Below are 21,534 nucleotides of genomic sequence, written 5' to 3'. Positions count from 1 at the left end.
TGGAGGTCCCACTGTCCTCACTTCTCCAACCATCCAGTTCCAGAGGGGGATGCCTCAGACTACCAGGCACTGAACAGCTGTGTGAGACTCTTAAGCTTTCTTAAAATTCAAATATTTCTATTTATTTTATTAATATTTTATTTGCATTTACAGAACAAAATATTACAGAGGCTACTGTGCACCTGTGGAAAATCACTGTTCTTAGGACTCGTGCATTCAACAAAGGCTGGAGGGTGACATTGGCTGTAGCCAATGTCTCCAAGACGTCAAAACCGGAATCTTCAATCTAGGCAAACTGTCACTAGCAGAAATCAAGTGTTGCCAAGGTGTAATGCCCCAAACAACTGAGTTGATGAGGTTTTTAAAAGGGTATATGGTCATTCATATAAGCTGAGTTAGACACAGAGAAGTGCTGACAAGATATTCTCAAGAGATCAAAACAACAAAAAGATCTTCACTGGCAACTTCTGAAAATCGAGTAACTTTGGCAAAAGGTTTGGTGCAACATCAATTAATACAAAACACTTCTCAAAGAATTAGCTGGGCCCATTCAATGTAGCAAACTTCAAACCTATTTGATTCTAAATGACCCAAAAATTCTAAAAAGAGGGAATTAAGAGAAAGAGAGAAAAACAACAGAGGTATAGAAAAAGACATGTATAGCTACCAGCTCCTGGGTTCCAGTGGTGTTCCGACAGAAATTCCAAGAGGAGACAGGGTCAAGACATATGAGTGCCTCATGCCCTGTGGCCTTAAAATACCTCTCAGTCCTTCCCCCAGTTGGGGTTCCTGATCATTTGGCCCTTCAGGAGCTGTGATAGGTGCTCCAGGGCTTGGGTGTAGGGCATTGCGTCCTGGGTGCCATGGATCAGTAGCCACTGCCAGGCTGGGGTGTACAGGCCAGGGCACTGTCTGACCTGCCCCTGCACACATGTATCCCAAAATGTCTTGAGACATCACTCTTTCCAGTCTCTCACACAAGGCCACCAGTCACTCATTTCCCCAAGTGTCCCATCAACACATTTTTTAAATATCTCTAGGAATGGTGACTCTCCCACTACCCTAGGCAGCCTGTGCCAGTGCTTGACCATCCTTTTGGTGAAGGAATTTCCTTAATATCCAACCTACAGCTCCCCTTGAGGCTGAATCCTCTTGTTCTATCTCATGTTACTTGGAAGAAGAGATAGACCCCACCAGCCTACAAACTCCTTACATCAAAAAGTACCTTGAAAGTAGCTGGTTTCAGGATTCCTTTTGACATCAGTTGGATCTCAGCTATGCAGAAAGAGCTCGGTCTGGGAGTGATAGATCAGGCTGTTCATACAGTGAGATAGCCAAGAAGGAAGTAATTTGGGAAGACAAAATTGCACCCCTGATGCTGCACTGTTGTTTCCTTGAAACAGCATGGCATATGAACACAAAGAGCAAATGTAAATATTCAGTTTTCTCTGACACTTGAAAGAAATAAAAGATCTGTCTTGGCTGAAAATCAGTATTTACAGGTCCCTAAGAAATCATGGGGATAAGCGGTTACACATTTTTATTTGTATGACCCAAATATACAAGAATGGGGACAAGAGGAGGGACCATGTCTGTGCCTAGGCAGATGAGCACGGAATTGCAAATCCCCAGCTCAAAAGGCAGACATTTTCTTTCACAGCTGAAAACCAAGACCTCAGAGGAACAGAGGCATTGTAAACATTAAAAAACTAGAGTATTTGCCACAGCAGGCAGGAATTCTCTTTCCTCAAAAAATGATCACTCAAATGTATCTACCTAGGAGAGAGCACTTTGAGATGTAACAAGTGCTGGTGGACATCCTTTATCTGAGGAGGTGAATATTTTTCAGAGTATTTCTCTTAGAGATAAGAAGCTGCCTGAGCTCTGACTGTGATGGTGAAATGCACAGTTGTAGCTCTGTGGGTCCGTAAGTCAGCATCCTGGGTAAGAGATGCTAAAAGAGAACCAGAACTACATCAGGGATGTACCGATGCTCTGCCTGTAAACCTGTCTGCAGTAAATTTAGAGCTTAGTTTTGACACAAAGGTGCATCTCAGTATGGTAGCATCAGTCTAGCAGATCACCTGGGAGTATTTTGATTTGTCGTTACTGTGAATTGAACTACACTACATCTGTGCAGGATGGAGCAGATTTTGCTGTATAGTGGACATAAACGGTCTTTGAAGTTCAGATGTGGCACCTGCCCTGAATATCCAACCTAAACCAGACTCTACCTGATACCTCACTATAGCTACAGCAATTCTACACAAAAGCAAGCTTAGGAAGGGCAGTTGTTTATCGATATCTATGCAAACAATCATGGGAAATTCCACCATCCCTATGGAAACTACAAGGTCTGTGACACTTCTGCCAGCAGTCAGTACACTAAAGTCATTCACCAAATTAAAACAAAGACTAAATTGTATCATAAAGCTCAAGACTATAGCATATATATACAAGTAGTGTAAATGAAGTAAGACTGAGGATTACTGAGAAAGTAGCATAATAGTGTGATCTACAAACTGAAACCTCCTTCCCATAAGAACCATGGGACAAAATAAGGTTTGTTCTACACAATATTTCATGAAAAGAAATAATTTCAAGTAGCTCCCAAGCTGTTAAAATCACTGACATTTCCAATAAATTTTTTCAGGACTTATGAAATCCTGAAATCTTAATGGGAGCCAAATCCAACCTTCCTCCAACTAAAGGAAAGAAGCATTCATTTCGGTAAAAAAAGATTCAGAAAAAGAATGTTTTTCTTACACCGATTTTTATCTAGATTCAGCTGCAATCCTACATGACAGAACTATGTAGAGTTACAATGATATGATGTGAAAAATATACTGTTAAGACACTCAAATTCTTGACAAATAAGAAGATTTCTGCATTTTGCAGAGAATCACCTCTTTTGGGGAACAACTGCAGCATCTCTGTAATATGAGTCTCTAAGCAGTACCAGTGAGTATTTCCAGCTATAACTCCATCTTAACTTCATTTTTGTTTGAGAATTCACATTAAGGTCACAGCAGATGACAAATGCTTCCAATAAAAGGGATATATGCTATTCCTCTCATGCTAGCTGCTGGACTGAATTACTACTGTTACAATTACATAACAACTTTTATCTTGTAGCTGAAGTGCTCCCCAAATCACATTCTTGGTAGCAGATATTTTCAAATTCTGTTCAATACACCGATCCAGATATCCTCTGGAGTTAACAACTAATTAAAAATACTTCATTTCAAGATGTACCAATGGAAGGGTGGAGACAGCTCTGAGACACATTGTGGCACTTCCACTGCTAGCAACGCACTAATGTGTGAAATAACCCCAACTAAAGCAAACAACTGCATATAATCAGGTGAGAATGTCTGCACTACTTTTAATTTACTCATTTGAGTGAATTTTCAAGACTGAGCAACAACTTTTTGTAATACATCAACTTTATAGTGCAAGTTTTAGACCAGGTTGAACGGAGCTTAGGAGCAACATGTCCAGTGAAAGTTGTCCCAACCCATGACAGGGTGTAGGAACAAGAGGGTCTTTAATGTCCCTTCCAATCCAAACCTTCCACAGGCTATGATTCTGTGAGTTGAACAAGCCACGCTTCTCTCTCAGGCACAGAAGTGCTGACTGGGAAGCAGCTTCCCTGCTGTGCCACCAGGGCCAAAGCCTCAGCTGCAGGCAGTAGCAGTTCACCACATGCTTCAGGGAACCGTGCCAATTCCACATACACACAGAGGTCAGATGTTCCCAGATCTCATGCACAGTCCCCAAATAGATACATATGGACTAAAGGAACAAAATTCATCTCTTGTCTATCAAGCACTTTTCACACATGCAGAAAATGTATTATTTTTGCTGTTTTCCCCTCTATCAGCATCCAGAATGTATTTCCAGGAGTTCAAGAAGTTGAGCCATACTTAGATTAGTGCAAGTAGTATACAAATTCTGTATACAAACAAGGAGACTGATTTTGACCCACAGACCACATGGACACCAAGACATTTATATTCCAGGTATCTACCACAACAATCACAGGGTTTCCAGCTGCTGTCTGACCTGCTTGGATTTCTTGCAGGGAAGTCAGTGTTTTACTTATATACTGGAAAATGGGTGATTGATTAACATTCCATATATCCCTCCTCAGTAAAACCCTCCTGCTAACCTGCACAGAGTGGGAATCTTTTCATCTTTGCAGAGGAGCAGGGTGTCACTGGGGTGCCTCTCAGTGAAAGAAAAGCTACACAAACCACTGCCATAGCATGGAGTCGGTATGAACTACCTAGACAACTACAGATTGGCAGTTTTGTATGAAACTAATGAATAACTTCTCAGAAGTTACACGCAGGTCAATAAATTCCAGTCAGCTCATTTTTTCTTCAGATTCCCTCCAGCTGGCTTCCACAGCAGACTTATTCATTGGTTTAAATTTCATTCTTGCCAAAGCAACAACAGCAAAAAAATTGCAGTAATTTCACAAATACAAGCCGCAGCAATTTGACAAAAATTTTGGTGGAAACCCGGAAGTGCGGCTAATCTGTGAATAATTTTCTGACATTTACAACCCCAGATGTGCCAGCCAGGGTGCCAAGCCAAGCACCTGCCAGTAAAAGCCGGCATTCCGCGATTGTTACAGTGTTACCGTGTTGCCCTGGCTCCCTGCAGGCAGCACGGGGGGCGGGGAGAGAGGCGGGAGAGCTCTCTTCTTCCCTCCTCTGCCACAGCCCAGGGGAGGATGGGTGGGGGGGCGCACCGCCATTGCCGCAGTTCGGGGAGGACGGGGGGGGGCGCCGCCATTGCCGTGGCTCGGGGAGCCGACGGGGGCCCTGCGCCGCCATTGCCGCGGCTCGGAAAAGACGGGGAAGGGGGGGCGCCGCCATTGCCGCGGCTCTGGGAGCCAACGGGAGCCCCGCGCAGCCAGTGCTGCGGCCCGGGGAGGTGGGGGAAAGTGCGCGCCGCCATTGCCACGGCTCAGGAAGGGGGGGGGAAGTGCGCACCGCCATTGCCGCGGCTCGGGGAGCCGACGGGAGCCCCGCGCAGCCAGTGCGGCGGCTCGGGGGGGAGGCGGAGTGCTTTGTCCGCGCCCGCCACCGGCGCCACGGGCGCGGGAAAGCTCCGTCCCTGCCCGCCGCCGGCGCCACGGGTGGGGGAAAGCTCCGTCCCCGCCCGCCACCGCTGCTGTAGGAGCGGGAAAGCTCCGTCCCTGCCTGCCACCGCGGGGCAGTGCCGACCCGGGGTGACCGAGCCCAGTGGCAGCGGCGGGTGGCCCCGAGCCCAGGGGCAGCGGCGGCCGGCCCCGAGCGGCAGCACCGGGCTGGGCCACCTGGCCCCGTCAGCAGCCCCTAGCGGGCCAAGCCTGCACAGCCTTAGCTCAGCCAGTAAACCCCGCCCTCCCGCGGTTCTGTTACTAATTGCACGCGGGTCCTCGCTGCGAACGACAGAGCGGCTTATATTTGGGTGCAGCTTATTTATGGACAAAAACCGAAATATTTGCCAACACCCAGAGATGCGGCTTATACTCAGTGCGGCTTGTATTCGTGAATTTACTGTAATAGCTAATTTACATGAAACAAATCTTCTGCAATCCTCTCTCATGGAGATTGTCAGCAAGATTTCATTAATCCAGTGGGAAAAGCTCTGAAAGCAGCCCTGATGAGCTTACATGATCCAGGTTGGCTCAGAGGTGAGCAGAGGGCTCTGCAGGGCTCGAGGGCAGAGGAGAACCTACCAGTGCTGCTCTGCCTGTACCTTTACCCTCCCCAATTTACAGAAGTCCCTGGACACAGCAACCCACCCCCCAGCACAGCCACAAATTGCAAGTAAGTTTGTGTATGAACAGGGGCATAGAAAGACAGGCAGATGTCAGGTTTAAGCTAAAGCTGCAAACCTAACTTGACAAACACAGAACAGCATTGTCTGTGAAGCCATTCTCCCCTATGACATTCAGACTACGGTACCATTTCAAAACCTAAAATACATGCTATTTTCTCTTTAATGAGTCTAAATGAGAGAGACTAATATTGCCCTGACCTTTCACATGAAAAAATAAAAAAACCCTCCAAATGCACTGAACAACACCAGAGAGAAAAATGGGAATGAAGATTCACTGCTTCTGATCTTTGTGGAGTCACTGGCTTCACTTCTGCAAGATACAGAAGTAAAAATACACAAATAAAGTTATTTGTCCCTGGCTATTTCCATGTACAACTCACCTGACCTCTTACAATAAATCATCTACTGAAGTGCACTGGCCTTTCCCAGCTTTCTAATATGGGCCTGGCAGTCTAAACAAAACTGTGTCCTGGAATAACTAGGAATTGTTGCCAACGAAGCGGGAAGAGATGGAAAAAACAGGAGTAAAAAGAGAAGAAATACCTGTTGCACCAGGATCAGCTGAACTCTACCAGATTAAATTCTGAGAAAAGATACAATGACAATTTCATAAATAGCTGAAATTTGAGAAAGTGTTAGACAAAAAACTGAGCATATTCTCTACTTTTTGGGCACGCATTTTTAAAATTCACTTAAATATACATTACTGGGAACAAAATTATTTCCTGAGCCTCCTGATTATTTTTCTCCTGGTTGTCATTTACCTGAAGATCCAGATTCCAAGTTGAAACCTAGATTATGCTTTGTCATACACTTAAGATGTGCCTAAACCCATGTATTGCCATTGTTCTAGAAACTGGATATAGATGAACACATGTATACCTGTTGCTGCAGGCTCACCCTCGTAAGCAGAGCTCTGGCACAACTGCTCACAGTTCCAGATAGTGAGCACAGATCAGCTGTGTCCCACGGCTGCATGTTCCCAGTGCTGCCCAACACCCATGCAGGAAGTCCGCTCCTAGCCCAGAAGGAACTGCCTTCAAGTTCAAGTTGAAGTTTAACCTGGCTAGCCAGGGGTCTGAACACTGAACAGATCCCACAGGCACTTCCTCCAGCACTGAGCTGATACCAAAGAAGGGCTTGATCCAGGGGGAAGCCTGACCTATGCTGGAATCCTTCATTTGAAATAAGAGCCAAGCTGAAAGGGGCTTTGTCACTCATCTCTGATTCACAAGTTGGTTTCATGGGATAGATGTTAAAAAGCTACAACTTTATTCATTTTGCAGCAGCAGGAAAAAATAATAAAAAGAAACATATTCCTGATAATTTAATTTCTTTTTACCTTGGAAAATACACAAAACTTTCTGCCAGTAAATCCATGCTTATTAGAGAACTGATCCACTCTCAATCTACAACACCAGGACTTGTGTTTTGGTTGTTACAGACACATTCAAAAGCAATTTCTTTGTTGTTTCTTTATTACAAATATTTATTACAATTACTTTCCATACCTTCCTGTCACAAGCAAAAAGGCTGTGCCTAGCATTTAAATTACAGCATTCAACAACCTTGTTTACACAAATTGATACTTTATATATTAACAAGGCACGGATTAATGTAAGTGTTCACACATGAAAATATGTTGTTCAGACAGCAACAAAGGAAAAAAGTGGCAGCATATACATTTGAAATTGTTCCACCACTACACCCAATCCAACATTAGTAACATTTTTAAAGGAATGTCATATATATAAATATGTCATGTCATAGATAAACCTGAGAAGGCACTCACTGCTTTGGTGACAAGCAACAAATCTCTCCACTGGATGACTAAATGAAGTTGCAGAGATTCATGGCCTGCAAGAAGAGGACTAACTGCTGCTGAGAAAAGCTGTTTTCCACCAAGAGCTTATATGCCCTGACTCTGCAAGATGCTCAACACGGCTCGGAAGCTGGGAATGGAAGGGGTCTAGAAAATAAACTCCATAAGCAAGCCAACCATTACAAGCAGCAAACTTGAAACAATTTTAGATAGATTCTACTTATGGATAAATACTCTCTATATCACATACACCAATACCAAATTTTTCCTCCTTCCCTTAATCGGCATCCAAATATCTGACACTGGCTTTATCTTGGGCTTAATCTAGATGAGTCTAATGCTTCCTCAAGTCCATATTGCCAGTGTTCACTGTGACTCAGTTGCACCCTGTGTCCAAGCTCAGAGCAGTGAAACTGGAATTCAACAGGTTCCAAAGTAGTTGAAGGAAGGAACACGGAGCTAAGCTGTAGAGCATCACATGGGATGATGAGCAAGATAAATAATACAACTGAGAGGTTTTGCTACAGCCTGGCTTTGCCTTTAGTCTCACAATCAGCTTTGCCTACAAATGTAGAAACACATGAAACACTGAATTAGGATACAGAGGGTGAGAACAGCCACTTTCAAAGAAAAATCTTTTTTCCCAAATTATTTGATCCTTGGTCCACTTAAAGTTAATAAAGCATCACTTTGCCACAGTTGTCTTCCTGGAACACTGGGAGGCATCACAGGCTCATCACATTTTGGCTGATCTTCAGTGAGCAAAATTCCACTCAGCATTTCCTCTCCTCCTCATGGCAGGTTTCTCTCAAGGTATCTGACCTCCACCTTGCTAGGTGAGCATGAGTACTGAGGCTGAAAACTCATCAAATCTGATAAATCTGCTTTTGTCAATAAATTGCTTCTTGAAGTCCTGCTGAATTTTTCAGTGACCTCTTGTTCCTTCAATGCCTGAAAAAAATTCAAGCTTTTAAACTTTATCTTCAGTATTTTCTCCCTTCAAGTTTGCAGCTTTCTCCTACACTGCACTCAGTCTTGCTTTTTGATCTTCTGATTCTTTTTATAATTGCATCTGATAAGCCTTCATTCACCCAAACCTTCCCAAAGGTCTTTTGGGAGGCTGAACCTGAGGGATTGCCAGGCAGAAACATGTGAATACAGTCTTGAGCAGCAGTAAAGCTGTAACAGCCCATGTTTTCCAGCCTGATTGCATACGTAATTAAACATTCACTCTCACTTTCTGTTTAATGATGATGAAGAATTCCAAAGAATTCAAAGAGTTATTCTGGTTCTAATATTTTCTAATTGATTCCCTTGGGAGGTGGAAAGACTTGAACTAGGTGTTCTACCACAGCTTCATCATTATTTTGAGGTAGATAATATGCAGCTTCAGATGTACTGTTGTTCACTATAATTAATACTTCCTTTTCATTTTTTCTGCCATTAATATAACTTTCCCATAGCCTAGTTAAGTGCTCTAGCCTGTATTTATGCTATCACTGATGAGTTATTGAAAAAACCACTACAGCAGACCAACATAACTTGTCTTTTCTATAGCATTAGAATTAACTGCTGAATTCCAAAGTATCTGTATCTTCTTATTGAGTTCAAGGCCTGTCCAGATCCAGGAATGCTGGGATTAACACATCCAGTAGAGCAACATTGTCACTGCACAAGGGGTGTTAGCTTACACGTTTTTAAAGTTGTTACTCGCTTTGTCTCCAGCTTGCCTTTCAGTAGAGCAGCCCTCTCTTGGGTTATTGCTCGTATCACTTATCCAGCCCAAGCTGAAAGCCTGAACAAGCAAATCACATGCATGACCTTGCTTTCTTCACTGCACAAATGACAAGAACAAAGCCTGCCATGTTTACAGAAACGAAGTTCGCATTTATCTCTGTGATAATCTGTCATAAAGTAAGAAACACTTCATCTAACCTCACAATGCTGTTCTGCTTGACTAAACAGGTTGTCTCTTCTATGCTTTTGTCTTTATGGCATCAGCTTTCAGCCAGGTAACAATCCCTCTAGTTTATGAAATATTAACAGAGGTAAAAAAAAATAGTTCAGCTTCCTGAAGACCAAACTGTATAGAAGTTCAGGTGAGGGGGATGGAGCAGCCATCATCAGAAGCACACAGCCAGCAGGACCTTGACTTTCTCTGACCCATGAATCATGTTCTACTTTAAATTCAGTCCTGTGGGAGCATTTTGTACAAACTCCTATTAAGGTGTGATAGTTAGGACTCTGGACATCAGTTTGCTTTTTAAATTTTAATCTTAATATTCTAATCTTTTAATCGATTTTCAGAGGGTAAAGACAGGCCCAAGATCTGTCACTTTCATAGTAAAAGACATACTGAAAGGAAGACAGGAGCAGCCACTGCATATGACAGATGCTGACAAACCTTCATGCTGGTGGCATAAGGATGCAACACAGACATGCACACTAGGACTGTACCAGCCAGCCTTCCTGGTCTTGTTGGATCCCACTGGCATCTTCTCAGGCATAATTAGGCAGCAAGCAGCCTAGACCTGCATTTTCAAATGATCCATCATGAACCCAATATTCACCAAGCGTCTTGGTTCTAGAATCCAGTTGAAAATTACTGAAAAGCAAATCTCAAGGTGCTCACTCATATGAAACAGTAACAAATATTTCAGACTAGTAGAAGCTGAGGAATAACAAAACCCAACAGTGATTCAGTGCAGCTCAGGCGCATTATCAACCTCCAAAACAAAGCAAGTTGCATATCCAGCCATCGCTGAATTACCCCTTAAAAAAACCAAAACCCCAAAACATCAGACCTACAGAAAATTTTGCCTACCTGAGTAACTGCAAACAGATCTTCAGGACTTGCAAAACAAGGTAGAAGCAAACCGCAAAGCCAACAGAGTACAACTAACAACTAACTACAGTAATTTCACGACCATAAGGCACAGGGGACTATAAGGTGCACCTCCTGGGAGTCCGCAAAATTCGCAACTTTGTAAATCATATAAGGCGCACCGGACTATAGGGCACACTTTTTTTTTGCAGCGAGGCTCCGCCCCCATCTCTCCCCACGCGGTTGCTGGACGAGGCCCCACCTCAACCTGGCAGCCATGGGCCCCTGGGCCCACCTGTACCTGGCAGGGGCAGTGCTGCGGGCCCCCGGGTCTGCCTTCACCCGGCAGCCATGGGCCCCCGGGCCCACCTGGAACCGACAGGGGTGGTGCCGCGGGCCCCGGGGTCCGCCTCCACCCAGCAGCCATGGGCCCCCGGGCCCACCTCCACCCGGCTGCTGCGGCACTGCCGGCTCCCCCCGCGGCTCACGGCTCACACTTCCGGGGTGGCAAATGTCGCAACTTTGTACATCATATAAGGCACACCCGACTATATGGCGCACTTCCGGGTTCAGGGGAAAATTTTAGTCAAAAGGGTGCACCTTATAGTCGTGAAATTACTGTAATCGTATCTCAGAGTGACGTCTAAGCAAAAAAATCTGGAAATTCATCAGTTCTGAGAATGCTGGTAGCCAAAAAGAGTGGGCAATGCAAATTTTATCCTGTATTTACATTAGAGACTTTTGACAATACAATTAGCTTGAGTGTATGGTCATACTTTTGTGGGTGAAATATCAACAGAAACCACCTCGCAGTCTTAGACAAGGACTCTGAAATGTGCTGTGTTCTTCCTTGCTGGAATTACTGCATCTCATTATTCTCAGGAGCGCAGAATTTATCAGTAAAACATACCAATTTGCCGCAGCTAATGCAGGGGCATTTCTCAAAATCAGTCATATTTGCAAACAGTATGTGAATTTAGCTAGCAATACAAAAAATTTTACCCAAGATACTGCAACATATTGCTAATGTCCTATTAATAAATATCCTGACATGATACTTTATTTTATTTCCTAAATTTAGTCCTTGTTGGTACACGATTAAATGCTGTGCACATACAGAAACAGTGGAACAGCACAGGATATTGCTGATATATTTATCTCAGAATAACTCTCGATAGAAATCAAAACACTTTAGAACCAGAATGACAATGACAAAAGCTATAGCACTCATATTTGATATGGTAACTCAGCATAAAATTTAGGAGAACTCACACTACTCAGCCCACAGCCTAGCTGCAAACTGTAGCCACAGCTCTTCTATAGGCATTTCTGTCCTTCATCCCTTCACCTCAAACTCCCCTCTCCTTTCTGGCCATGGATATTCCTGCAGCAAGGCTCTCCAAGGCACTGTACAGTTGCAGTGGTCTAACATGAGTGCAGTGTACAAGGATGGCCGTGGGCCCCGGTACAGCTGGAATATTATTTTTGTGTACCTTATTCTCTGCAACTATCAAAACGTCAGCTCAAAATTGCATGGCAGTATTTCAATTCATTTTTAGTTCTATGGAAGATGATTGAGGCTTTTTAAAAGTTTACTTGATATCAAAACAGCCTAGAAAGATCAAATGCAATTAAAATCTTCTTGTGGTTATTAGAAATTTAATCACCAGCAGCCAGTGAAGGAAGCTGCAAATAATACCTTCACTGCCATCAGAAAAACAACTCAGTTGCTACTGGCACATAGAGCTGGGCCCATGTATGATAATGTCTGTATTTTAACAAGTACTTTACAAGTTACTTGTTGTGGCTATAAGCACATGGAGATATCATCAGCTGCCCAGAAGTACACTATAAAACACAAGAAACAAACTATGTCTAACTTCTAACATTTATTTATGTATTTCCAGAGAATTCTTCATCAGGTGTTTGTGCTCAAAACAAAGTTTTCAACTTGCATAGAAATTACCGTAACTGATGCTACTCCAGACAGGGGTTTGCAACAAGCCTTACATGTTACATGGGCATGACATATCTCTCTAATTCCTCTTTCATAATAAAGATTGAAAGGTGACTACATGGGCCTCATTATTGTTTTCAAGTTATCTAGAAACATTTCTAGTAAAGTAGTAACTCAATGAAGACAGAAATCAAACATTTGTTATGCTTTTTTCTTTTGTAAGAAGAAAGGAAAACATAACCAGTCATTGCACCATGTAAGCTTCAGTAGACAAAAAACAAGCTCCATAGGCAGTACATGAATGAAGCACGTCAGGCTGTATTACCCAACCATTATAAAATACAGGTTACATTTCCCTCTCCACCCTAGATTTTTATGTGAGCTTGCAGAGCCTAGGTACTGCCTTTCAGCATCAGTTAACAACCTGTTCAGAAAAGGATATTTTCAAGAACAGTTCCCAGAATTAGTGGCTTTTTCATCATTGTAACACATAGAAATAGAGAACTTAAACTGCAGTGAGATACCCAGTGACAGCGTTTCTGTCTCCAAACTTTCTTCTCTCTCTTCAGTGTTACATGTGATAACCTTCCTTCAGAAATACCTTCTTTCCTAGACTGAAACAGTTCTTAGTAGATACTCCTCTTGTTTTCCCATGGTCACTGATAACCTGAATTTCTCTCTTCAGCGTGGTTCCAGTGCCTTCCAATCCAATACCACCTGCAAGTTTCATTAATGTCCTGTGTAACACATCTTCCCAATCAGCAATGGGAAGCCCTGCAATTGATTCTGGCAGCTCTTCCACCACACCACCCTGTCTTCCCATGGCATTGGGCTCCCTTTGTGTCCCATCTTTCAGACAGCCAGTCACACTGTCATGGTCCTACTTTAGGCCAACTGTGACTTTTAATGGAAATCTAAATAAGGAAATATCAACTGAATTATTACAATCCAAATCTATCACATTAGATGCATTCTCTTAATCCACAGAAGCATTCACAATAATAGAGTAAAAGTAAATTGGTCAAGATTATTTATCGATAAAACCTTGAGACAGAGCACTGGAGAGAATGTTAAAGAGGTGTCTGAAGACAGGAAATTTTTTCTTAAATGCAGTGCAATCCAGCAAAACTACTTCAACATCGATCGCACAATCAGCTATGCCACACTAATTACCATTTGAAATAGAGAAATAAGAGGGAGACAAGTGTTGCTAGTCAGACCACTATGTGGAGATTCAGGGTGGATCAGGGGAAATTGCTCCTCTGGTTCAAGCAGTGAGCATAGCACCCAGTGCAGAGGCTACTGAACAGGCTTTGGTGATGGAAAGTCCAGAGCAAGTAACTTCCCAATTCATTACTTGTACAGTAATGACAAGCCAAACAAAATTATACAAAAAACAACAAAAAAAAAACCACCAACAAAAATTATTAAAAAATTATAAAAAGCAATTACCACTTACTGAAGGTGCTCCAGGTGCACTTATGGCAGAATGCACACGATACAAGGCTTCAACATTTTTATAAGTTTAACAAATTAGAATAATTGACAAGAATCCCCAATTAAAAGTACAGTTAATAAATAATTCCCCTTTTTGATTCAGCCCCCTACTGAAGCCTCCCCCTTGCTTATTGCCCCACATTGTTTATGTCTAAGTACATGGAAAACTGAAATGGCCTTGGTTCACTGAAGAAGCAAGATTAGAACAGGATTCTAGCAACGTGTTTGTCTAACAGGGTAGGAGAAGTACTGGAACTAAGAAATTATACAATAATACTCTACAGACCTATGCATACATTAAAAATACATAAAAACCAAAAATCTTTCGGCATCAAGATTAGTCAAGTAAGCCCATGATTACAGGCAAATGAAAAATTTCCAGCACTGCAGTACAAGAGTACACATACTGCAGGGCAATGTATTTTCTCTTGTTTCTCCCCTTGCAATTCCCACATCAACAATGAAGCAGAAAAAAATTTATAAGTTCTGTCTGACTTCACATGCACACACATACGTCCACACCTCCACTTCAGCCAGGACAGACAAGCAGTGTATTTTGTTCGAGAGACCAAGTCACATTACATGAAGAATGGTAAGACAGATAAATCTAAGTCTGATGTTTGGCACACGAAAGAGACAAGCTAAAAGGAAAAAAAATCAGCTGTAATTACAGGAAGGTTTCTAATGGGCTGCATTGAGAGCACACAAGTAGATAACCCCGCCACAGAGGGAGGCATGTGCCTTCTCATGTCCCCACAGGCCTGGCTGCATGCAAAAGAATGAATGAATCTTGCCTTACCTACAAGCCATCAACCTGTTTCCTTTCTAGAAGAACAACAGAATGATAAAGAATATGGTAGTTTATCCTCTCTCAACTGCACTGGCTCACAGGAAGCCAGAACTCCTTCTCCAATGTGTGTTCACCGAGTTTTTAATCAAAACCTCTCCCTGCCCCCAAACTAGCTAGCTGCCAAAGAGTAGGGAAAAAGCTTCATTAAACATAAAAGGAGCTCTTCAAAACCCTTTTTAGAAGGAAAAAATGCTGAAGCCCGTTCAAAAGGTTCTTCTCCAAAACAGCGATCATCAGAGGCAAGTGCACAGTTAATTATTCATTGATAAAACGTCATCTCCAGATGGATGCTGACCACTTAACACAGCTCCTAGCATGCTGTTCATCAAACATATGGCTCCTCTGACCTCAATTACTATGGCTCTCATATAAGTTACTTCTGAGAAACTATTCCAAAGTTCTGATGGAGCTGTGAACAAAGGGTTGGAGTAATGGAAGTTCAGATTTATATAATCCTTTGAATAGCCAAAGTGACCTTATAAAGTCAGGAAAATAAATTTCAGAACATACCAAAATGTTCATGCAAAGTTTTGAGCATCTTTGCAACTCTTACATCGACACAAGTAGTTCTGCTATTTGTTTCAGGCAATAAAATGTGAAATAACTAGACAAAAATACTTGATATGCTTTGTGATACAAGTAAACTTAATAGACTTTTTCTTCAGAAAAATCTGATCCACTGTGGTCAGAGCTTTTGTCTGGAGTATGAGCTTTTAAATAAATTAATACTAAAATTCATAAATAGATAATCTCTTGCTGAAACACACATCTCTTTAAAAAAAAATCAAACTTTTTTTCTTCACTTGATTTACAAAACCAAAAGAGAGCTGTATATACACAAATATTTATAAATGAGCATTCACATAAGTTGCACAAATAGACTGAGAAACAGTTTGGCCACATGACATAATACCAGTAATAGTGCCGTATCTGCAATTCAATTTCATTTTCCCAAGTCTCTTCCCTGCACTTACAGATCAGAACAGATTCTTTGCAAAGTGCCTAGCACACTGCAGCAAGACGTGCAGGGTCCAATCAACACCATTAAGGCAAACTAGAAAGTGTACCTTTTTTCATTAGTCTCTGCTGTGTACATTTCTGGCATATGGAACAGACTTAACTCCCACGCCCTGCAGAAGGGGTTCCAGGCCCTTGTTCTGCCTCTGTTCACGCACTCGCAGGCACGCTCATTTAAGGGTCTTTCTGACCCTCTGACTGTTTTTCATAGAGGTCTTGACATTCAATTCACAAAGTGGCTCAAACTTTTTCACAGCTGGGGACAAAACCTGCTTCTAATTCCCTACACCTTGCCCTCAAGCTTTATTTCCCCCCATTTTCTTGCAACAAGGTAATATTATCACCTCTCTCACACGAACCTTTGCACATCCACCCCCACTTACTTGCTGATGTGAGGAGCAATGAAGCACTATGAAGAAATACGTGGTTATTGCATCCGTTCCTTAATGGCACACTGAGTAAACCCGCAGGGAGATGGCCAGCAGCTTCCACGTGCTCAGGAGACACCGTGGGCAACTGTGCCCACCCCGTCCGGTCCGGCAGCCCTGTCCGGTCCGACAGCCCCGTCTGGTCCCACAGCCCTATCCAGTCCGACAGCCCCGTCCAGTCCGACAGCCCCACGGATCCGCACTGCGGGCAGCCCGTCCATCAGCCGGGGTCAGTTTTCAGTATTCATCCAGCCCTAACCAGGTGAGCCTGGTGCTCTCTGCTATTTACACATCTGACTTGCTTTTATTTATTTTTTTTCGGAAATACACAGTGGGCTCTGACTCTGAGAGTCAGAAAAACTTAAAACAGCAATGGCGCTGATGTGAAATGGTGCAACTTCACTTTTGTGAGGTCCATGTGTTTGAATCAAAACTTTAAAAATTACTCACCGTAGCTACAGAAGAGAACAGCGCGCAGTCCCTTAAAATACATGCCTCAACAAGCAAAGAGATGAGAGAACATTACTGCTTACAAATGCCACTCCTTAAACATATCCACAGAGAGAGATCAGTCTTCCAAGTCTGAAAGAGTTGTGACAAACACCACAGCCAGAAAGAACATTTGGGGAAAAACATGAAAATGCAGAAAAAAAATAAGACAACTAAGACCTCTTAGGTTGCTGGGAAATTCTGAATGAGAACTAGGATGTAAAAATTGCTTCTGTGTATTCCAGTTAAATAATCCCACTTGTCTCCCTGTAACTACTGTTTCCATATTTCATTGTACAGTAATTTCACTACTATAAGGCGCACACTTTTGACTAAAACTTTGGTCTGACCCGGAAGTGCGCCTTATAATCCACATGCGCCTTACATATGGACAAAGTTCAGAAATTTGCCAACCCGGAAGTGGGAGCCACGGCCACCCCAGGCCAGCACCCCTGGCGCCGCAGGAGCCCCAGGCACGGGGCTCCCGCGGCGCTGGGGCTGCCATGGCTCGGGGCGGCCACAGTTCCCACTTCCAGGTTGGTTCGGGGTGGCCGCGCCTCCTGCTTCCAGGTTGGCTCAGAGTGGCTGGGGTCCCACCGTGTTGGGGCGGCACGGGGCTCCCGGAGCAGTACCAGACTCCCAGATCGCTGGGGCGGCGCAGGGCTCCCGGAGTGGCACGGGACTCCCGGAGTGCCAGGGCAGTCGCAGTTCCCACTTCCGGGTTGGCTTGGGGTGGCCATGGCTCCTACTTCCAGATTGGCTTGGGGCGGCGTGGGGCTCGCAGAGTGGTAGGGGGCTCCTGGAGCATGGGGGTGGCGCAGGGCTCCCGGAGCAGCACCGGACTCCTGGAGTGCAGGGGTGGTGCGGAGCTCCCAGAGTGGCACTGGACTCCCAGAGTGCGGGGCCCCCGGAGAGCCGGTGCAGCCGCAGCTCCCACTTCCAGGTTGGCTTGGGGTGGCTGTGGCTCCTACTTCCGGATTGGCTCAGGGTGGCTGGGGCTCCCGCAGTGCCGGAGTGGCCTGGGGCTCCCAGAGCAGCATGGGGCTCCTGGAGTGCGGAGGTGTCACGTGGCTCCCAGAGCGGCACGGGGCTCCTGGAGTGCAGAGGCAGCGTGGGGATGGAGGGACTGGGCAGCTGCAGAAGCCCCTGCGGCCACCCTGAGCCAACCCGGAAATGCGAGCCGTGGCCGTGCCACAGCAGCCCCAAGCCGCCTCAAGCCGCAGGCAGCCGTGGGCAGCCCTGAGCCACCTCAAACTGAGGTGGCCCTGAGCCGACCCGAACCACTGCGAGCCGCGGTAGCTCCAAGGCGTGGCAGTCCCGAGCCGCACCATGCCAGCCGGCGCCAGGGGTGGGTGAGAGTGCCGGGGCCCGCATACGGGGAGGGGACTTGGGGCTGCATTTAAAGGCTACATCAAACTGTGAAAAATGTTCGCACACTGAGTACCTGCCAGTAAACCCCGCGATCGTGATTCCATTACTAATTTGTTACTTTGTTGCACACAGTGCAGATCCTCGCTGCAAAAAAAAAGTGCGCCTTATAGTCCGGTGCACTTATATAATGTACAAAGTTGCAAAATTTGCTGACTCCCAGAGGTGCGCCTTATAATCCAGTGTGTCTTTTAGTCGTGAGATTACTGTATTTTAATTTTTAATAGGAAAAAAGCATTTAGAGCACTACAACTTCAAAGAAAACAGAACCAATGCAGGACTGCATGCTTCACTATTTCCACGGGCACAGAGTTCGACCACGTCAGTTATTGTATTAAACACCATAATTTACAGTAAAAAAAAAAATTAAATGCCCAGACGACTTTTGTTAAACAGTTTTACTCTATCTTTTCAAAACATCATTAAAATATAATTTTGGGTTTTTTCTTGCTAATTTGGAACTTCAAAATGAATATAATAGTAGCACTGAAATAAAGATGTTGATATCAGTAAGTTTTGTCTTCATAGATGTATAATTTAAATTGTCAGACTTCTGTAACATTTATGCTATAAAACAGTCAATAATAGTTGTGTCCCTCAAGACATCTAAAATTTTGTTTCATTGTCTTTTTATTTTTGTCTCATTTCATTTTCTGCAATATAATCATAGTTCAGTGACTTCATCTGCAAAAATGAGTATCAGTTCCTTAATCACCCTGTTACCTTATTGGTGTCTCATTTGAATACATGGATTCCCAAAAATTTAAATCATATTTACAATTTCTTCACAAAAATTGCATAGTGAACTGAAAGCAGCATAGTCCCTGCACTTTCTGAAAAAGCAAAAATGATAAATTATTATAAGTTACCATATGAAAAAGAGAGGATGTTTGCAGACAATGCTCTGTGTCCTCAGAGGAAAGAAACAGCACTGAAGAGCTACATGTTTTTTTCTGCCACATGATGCTACACTGTGCACAAAAGCAACCTTCCCAAACAGAATAAGACCAAAGGAGTCATTATGAAAGGCTCATAAAATTGAATGAGACAAACGTATGTACCTGTTATTCCTTTGAGATAATTTTCAATTTCTATCAGTCCATATTCCTAATTTGCATGTCCAGTCTACATCCCCAAAACGTACATATAAAAACTGGGCAAACATGTCATTCCATGCCATCAGGGCACACAAATGCAGTTTGTGCATGTTAATTACATTTTTATAGTTTCAGAAAATCGACACACTAAAGGGAAAATTATGTATCTCCAGGCAAGTAAAAAGTCACCAGGAACAAATACATTATAATGCAACTAGCTTTAGAAACAAGGGGATCTTACAAAGATTATTACGTTAAAAAGAATCCCTATCTGAACTAAGACCACTGTATTACAGTAATTTCACGACTATAAGGCGCACCCTTTTGACTAAAATTTTCCCCGGAACCCGGAAGTGCGCCTTATAATCCACATGCGCCTTATCTGATGGACAAAGTTCAAAAAAATTTGCCTACCTGGAAGTGAGAGCTGCAAGCCACGGGGGGAGCCAGCAGGGCCATGGCTGCCAGGTGGAGGCGAGTGGAGCAGCGGTGGGTACGCCCTGGCCCCGTGGAGGCGGAGCCACCCCTCCAGAGGCACGCCCCAGCCCTGTGGAGGCAGCACGGCCCCTACATAGGCACACCCGGCCCCGTGGAGGCGGAGCCACCCCTCCAGAGGCACCCCCCAGCCCCGTGGAGGCAGCACGGCCCATCCAGAGGCGCCCCCCAGCCCCATGGAGGAGGCACGGCCCCTCTACAGGCACGCCCTGGCCCCGTGAAGGCAGCACGGCCCCTACACAGGCACCCCCCGGCCCTGTGGAGGCGGCACGGCCCCTACACAGGCACCCCCCAGCCCCGTGGAGGCGGCACGGCCCCTCCAGAGGCACGTCCTGGCCCCATGGAGGCGGAGCTGCCCCTCCAGAGGCATGCCCTGGCCCTGTGGAGGCGGCACAGCCCCTACACAGGCACCCCCCGGCCCTGGTGAGGCGGCACGGAGGGGCGGCAGCCACAGCCTGGCCCCGGTGAGGCGGCACGGAGCAGCTGCGGGCATGCCCCGGCCCCACCGGCTACAGGCGGGCCTGGGGGCCCGCAGCACCGCCCCTGCCAGGTACAGGCGGGCCTGGGGGCCAATGGCTGCCGAGTTGAGGCGGGGCCTTGTCCAGCAACTGCCTTGCTGCAAAAAAAAGTGCACCTTATAGTCCGGTGCGCCTTATCTGATCTACAAAGTTGTGAATTTTGCCGCCTCCCGGGGGATGCGCCTTATAGTCCAGTGCGCCTTATGGTCGTGAAATTACTGTAAGTTGAATGCTAATATTCAATTTCTACATTGGCACTACTTGAAAATGTGGCCATGTCTTGATCTTACTATTGCTCTCCTAAATCCACTGACACCAAAGGAGTTAGCCTGGATTTTCACCCAAGGAATAGTAATTTTGACCCTTACTTATGACAGTTTTGTTGGAAGACATGCCTGGTAGATCTCTCTCTCTCTCTGTCACTTATTATACTATTTCTTTTTTAGGGATACCGTGTAAAATCCCACCAGTCTAAATTTCAGAGAATTCTCCTCCTGTTAGGGGAGGAGAAGACCTTACACATGTTAGTATAATTTCTACACAAAGCAAAGGATTTCATTTATCAAAGGTGAGGTAATGTTCCTCTTGCAAAGTCAGCACCTCAAATGTAATTTTACAGAAGCATTTAAAGTCAAGAACAAGTGAATTTAATTCTTCTCCTAGGAGACAGTGGCACTCTTAAATATATGCACAGGCATTTGGGTTGTATAAGTTCACTAGAATAACAATCATTAATGAATACTAATTTGCAGTTTACTTTCATTTTTCCTGTGCCTTTGGCATTCAGCCCTGTAGGGTGTGACTGCACCACTAATGCCAGGGGAAAGCGCTAGACAGTGCCTTGTGCTGAATCGATGAATCCTGTCCGGTTCCTCATCCTACAAACTCATCTACACCCTCAGTTTGCACAGCATGACACAGAACAAACATTGAAAGCTATAAACCAAGTCTTAGGAGACTTTTGCACAAAATTCTGAGATTTATAAGTACAGTGATTTCACGAATACAAGCCGCACTGAGTATAAGCCGTATCTCTGGGTGTTGGCAAATATTTCATTCTTTGTCCATAAATAAGCCGCACCTGAATATAAGCCGCTCTGTCGTTCTCAGCGAGGACCCGCGTGCAACAAAGTTACCAAATAGTAACGGAACCGCAGCAGGGCGGGGTTTACTGGCTCAACTAAGGCTGTGCAGGCTCGGCCCGCTAGGTGCTGCTGACGGGGCCGGGTGGCCCAGCTCGGTGGGGTCACTCGGCGGGGCCTCTCGGGGCTGGC

The 21,534-nt window shown here is 44.6% G+C and overlaps 1 protein-coding gene across 8 annotated transcripts in view; it reads right to left on the bottom strand.

Moving 5' to 3' along the window:
* Nucleotides 1-21,534, bottom strand: part of KCNIP1 (potassium voltage-gated channel interacting protein 1) — a 224,240-nt gene that overhangs the window by 144,705 nt on the left and 58,001 nt on the right. Inside the window, exon 1 of one of the 8 annotated variants that reach the window (XM_033072990.2) lies at nt 14,738-14,831. The exons of the other annotated variants lie outside the window; for them this stretch is intronic. The gene's annotated coding sequence lies outside the window, so the exon portion shown is untranslated. Of the gene's footprint in view, nt 1-14,737; nt 14,832-21,534 lie in introns of those variants that run through there. 8 annotated transcript variants of the gene reach the window in all.

This window comes from Catharus ustulatus, chromosome 15 (genome assembly GCF_009819885.2).
Source record: "Catharus ustulatus isolate bCatUst1 chromosome 15, bCatUst1.pri.v2, whole genome shotgun sequence".
Taxonomy (NCBI): Eukaryota; Metazoa; Chordata; class Aves; order Passeriformes; family Turdidae; genus Catharus; species Catharus ustulatus.
This window is presented reverse-complemented; position numbering and strand designations above follow the sequence as displayed.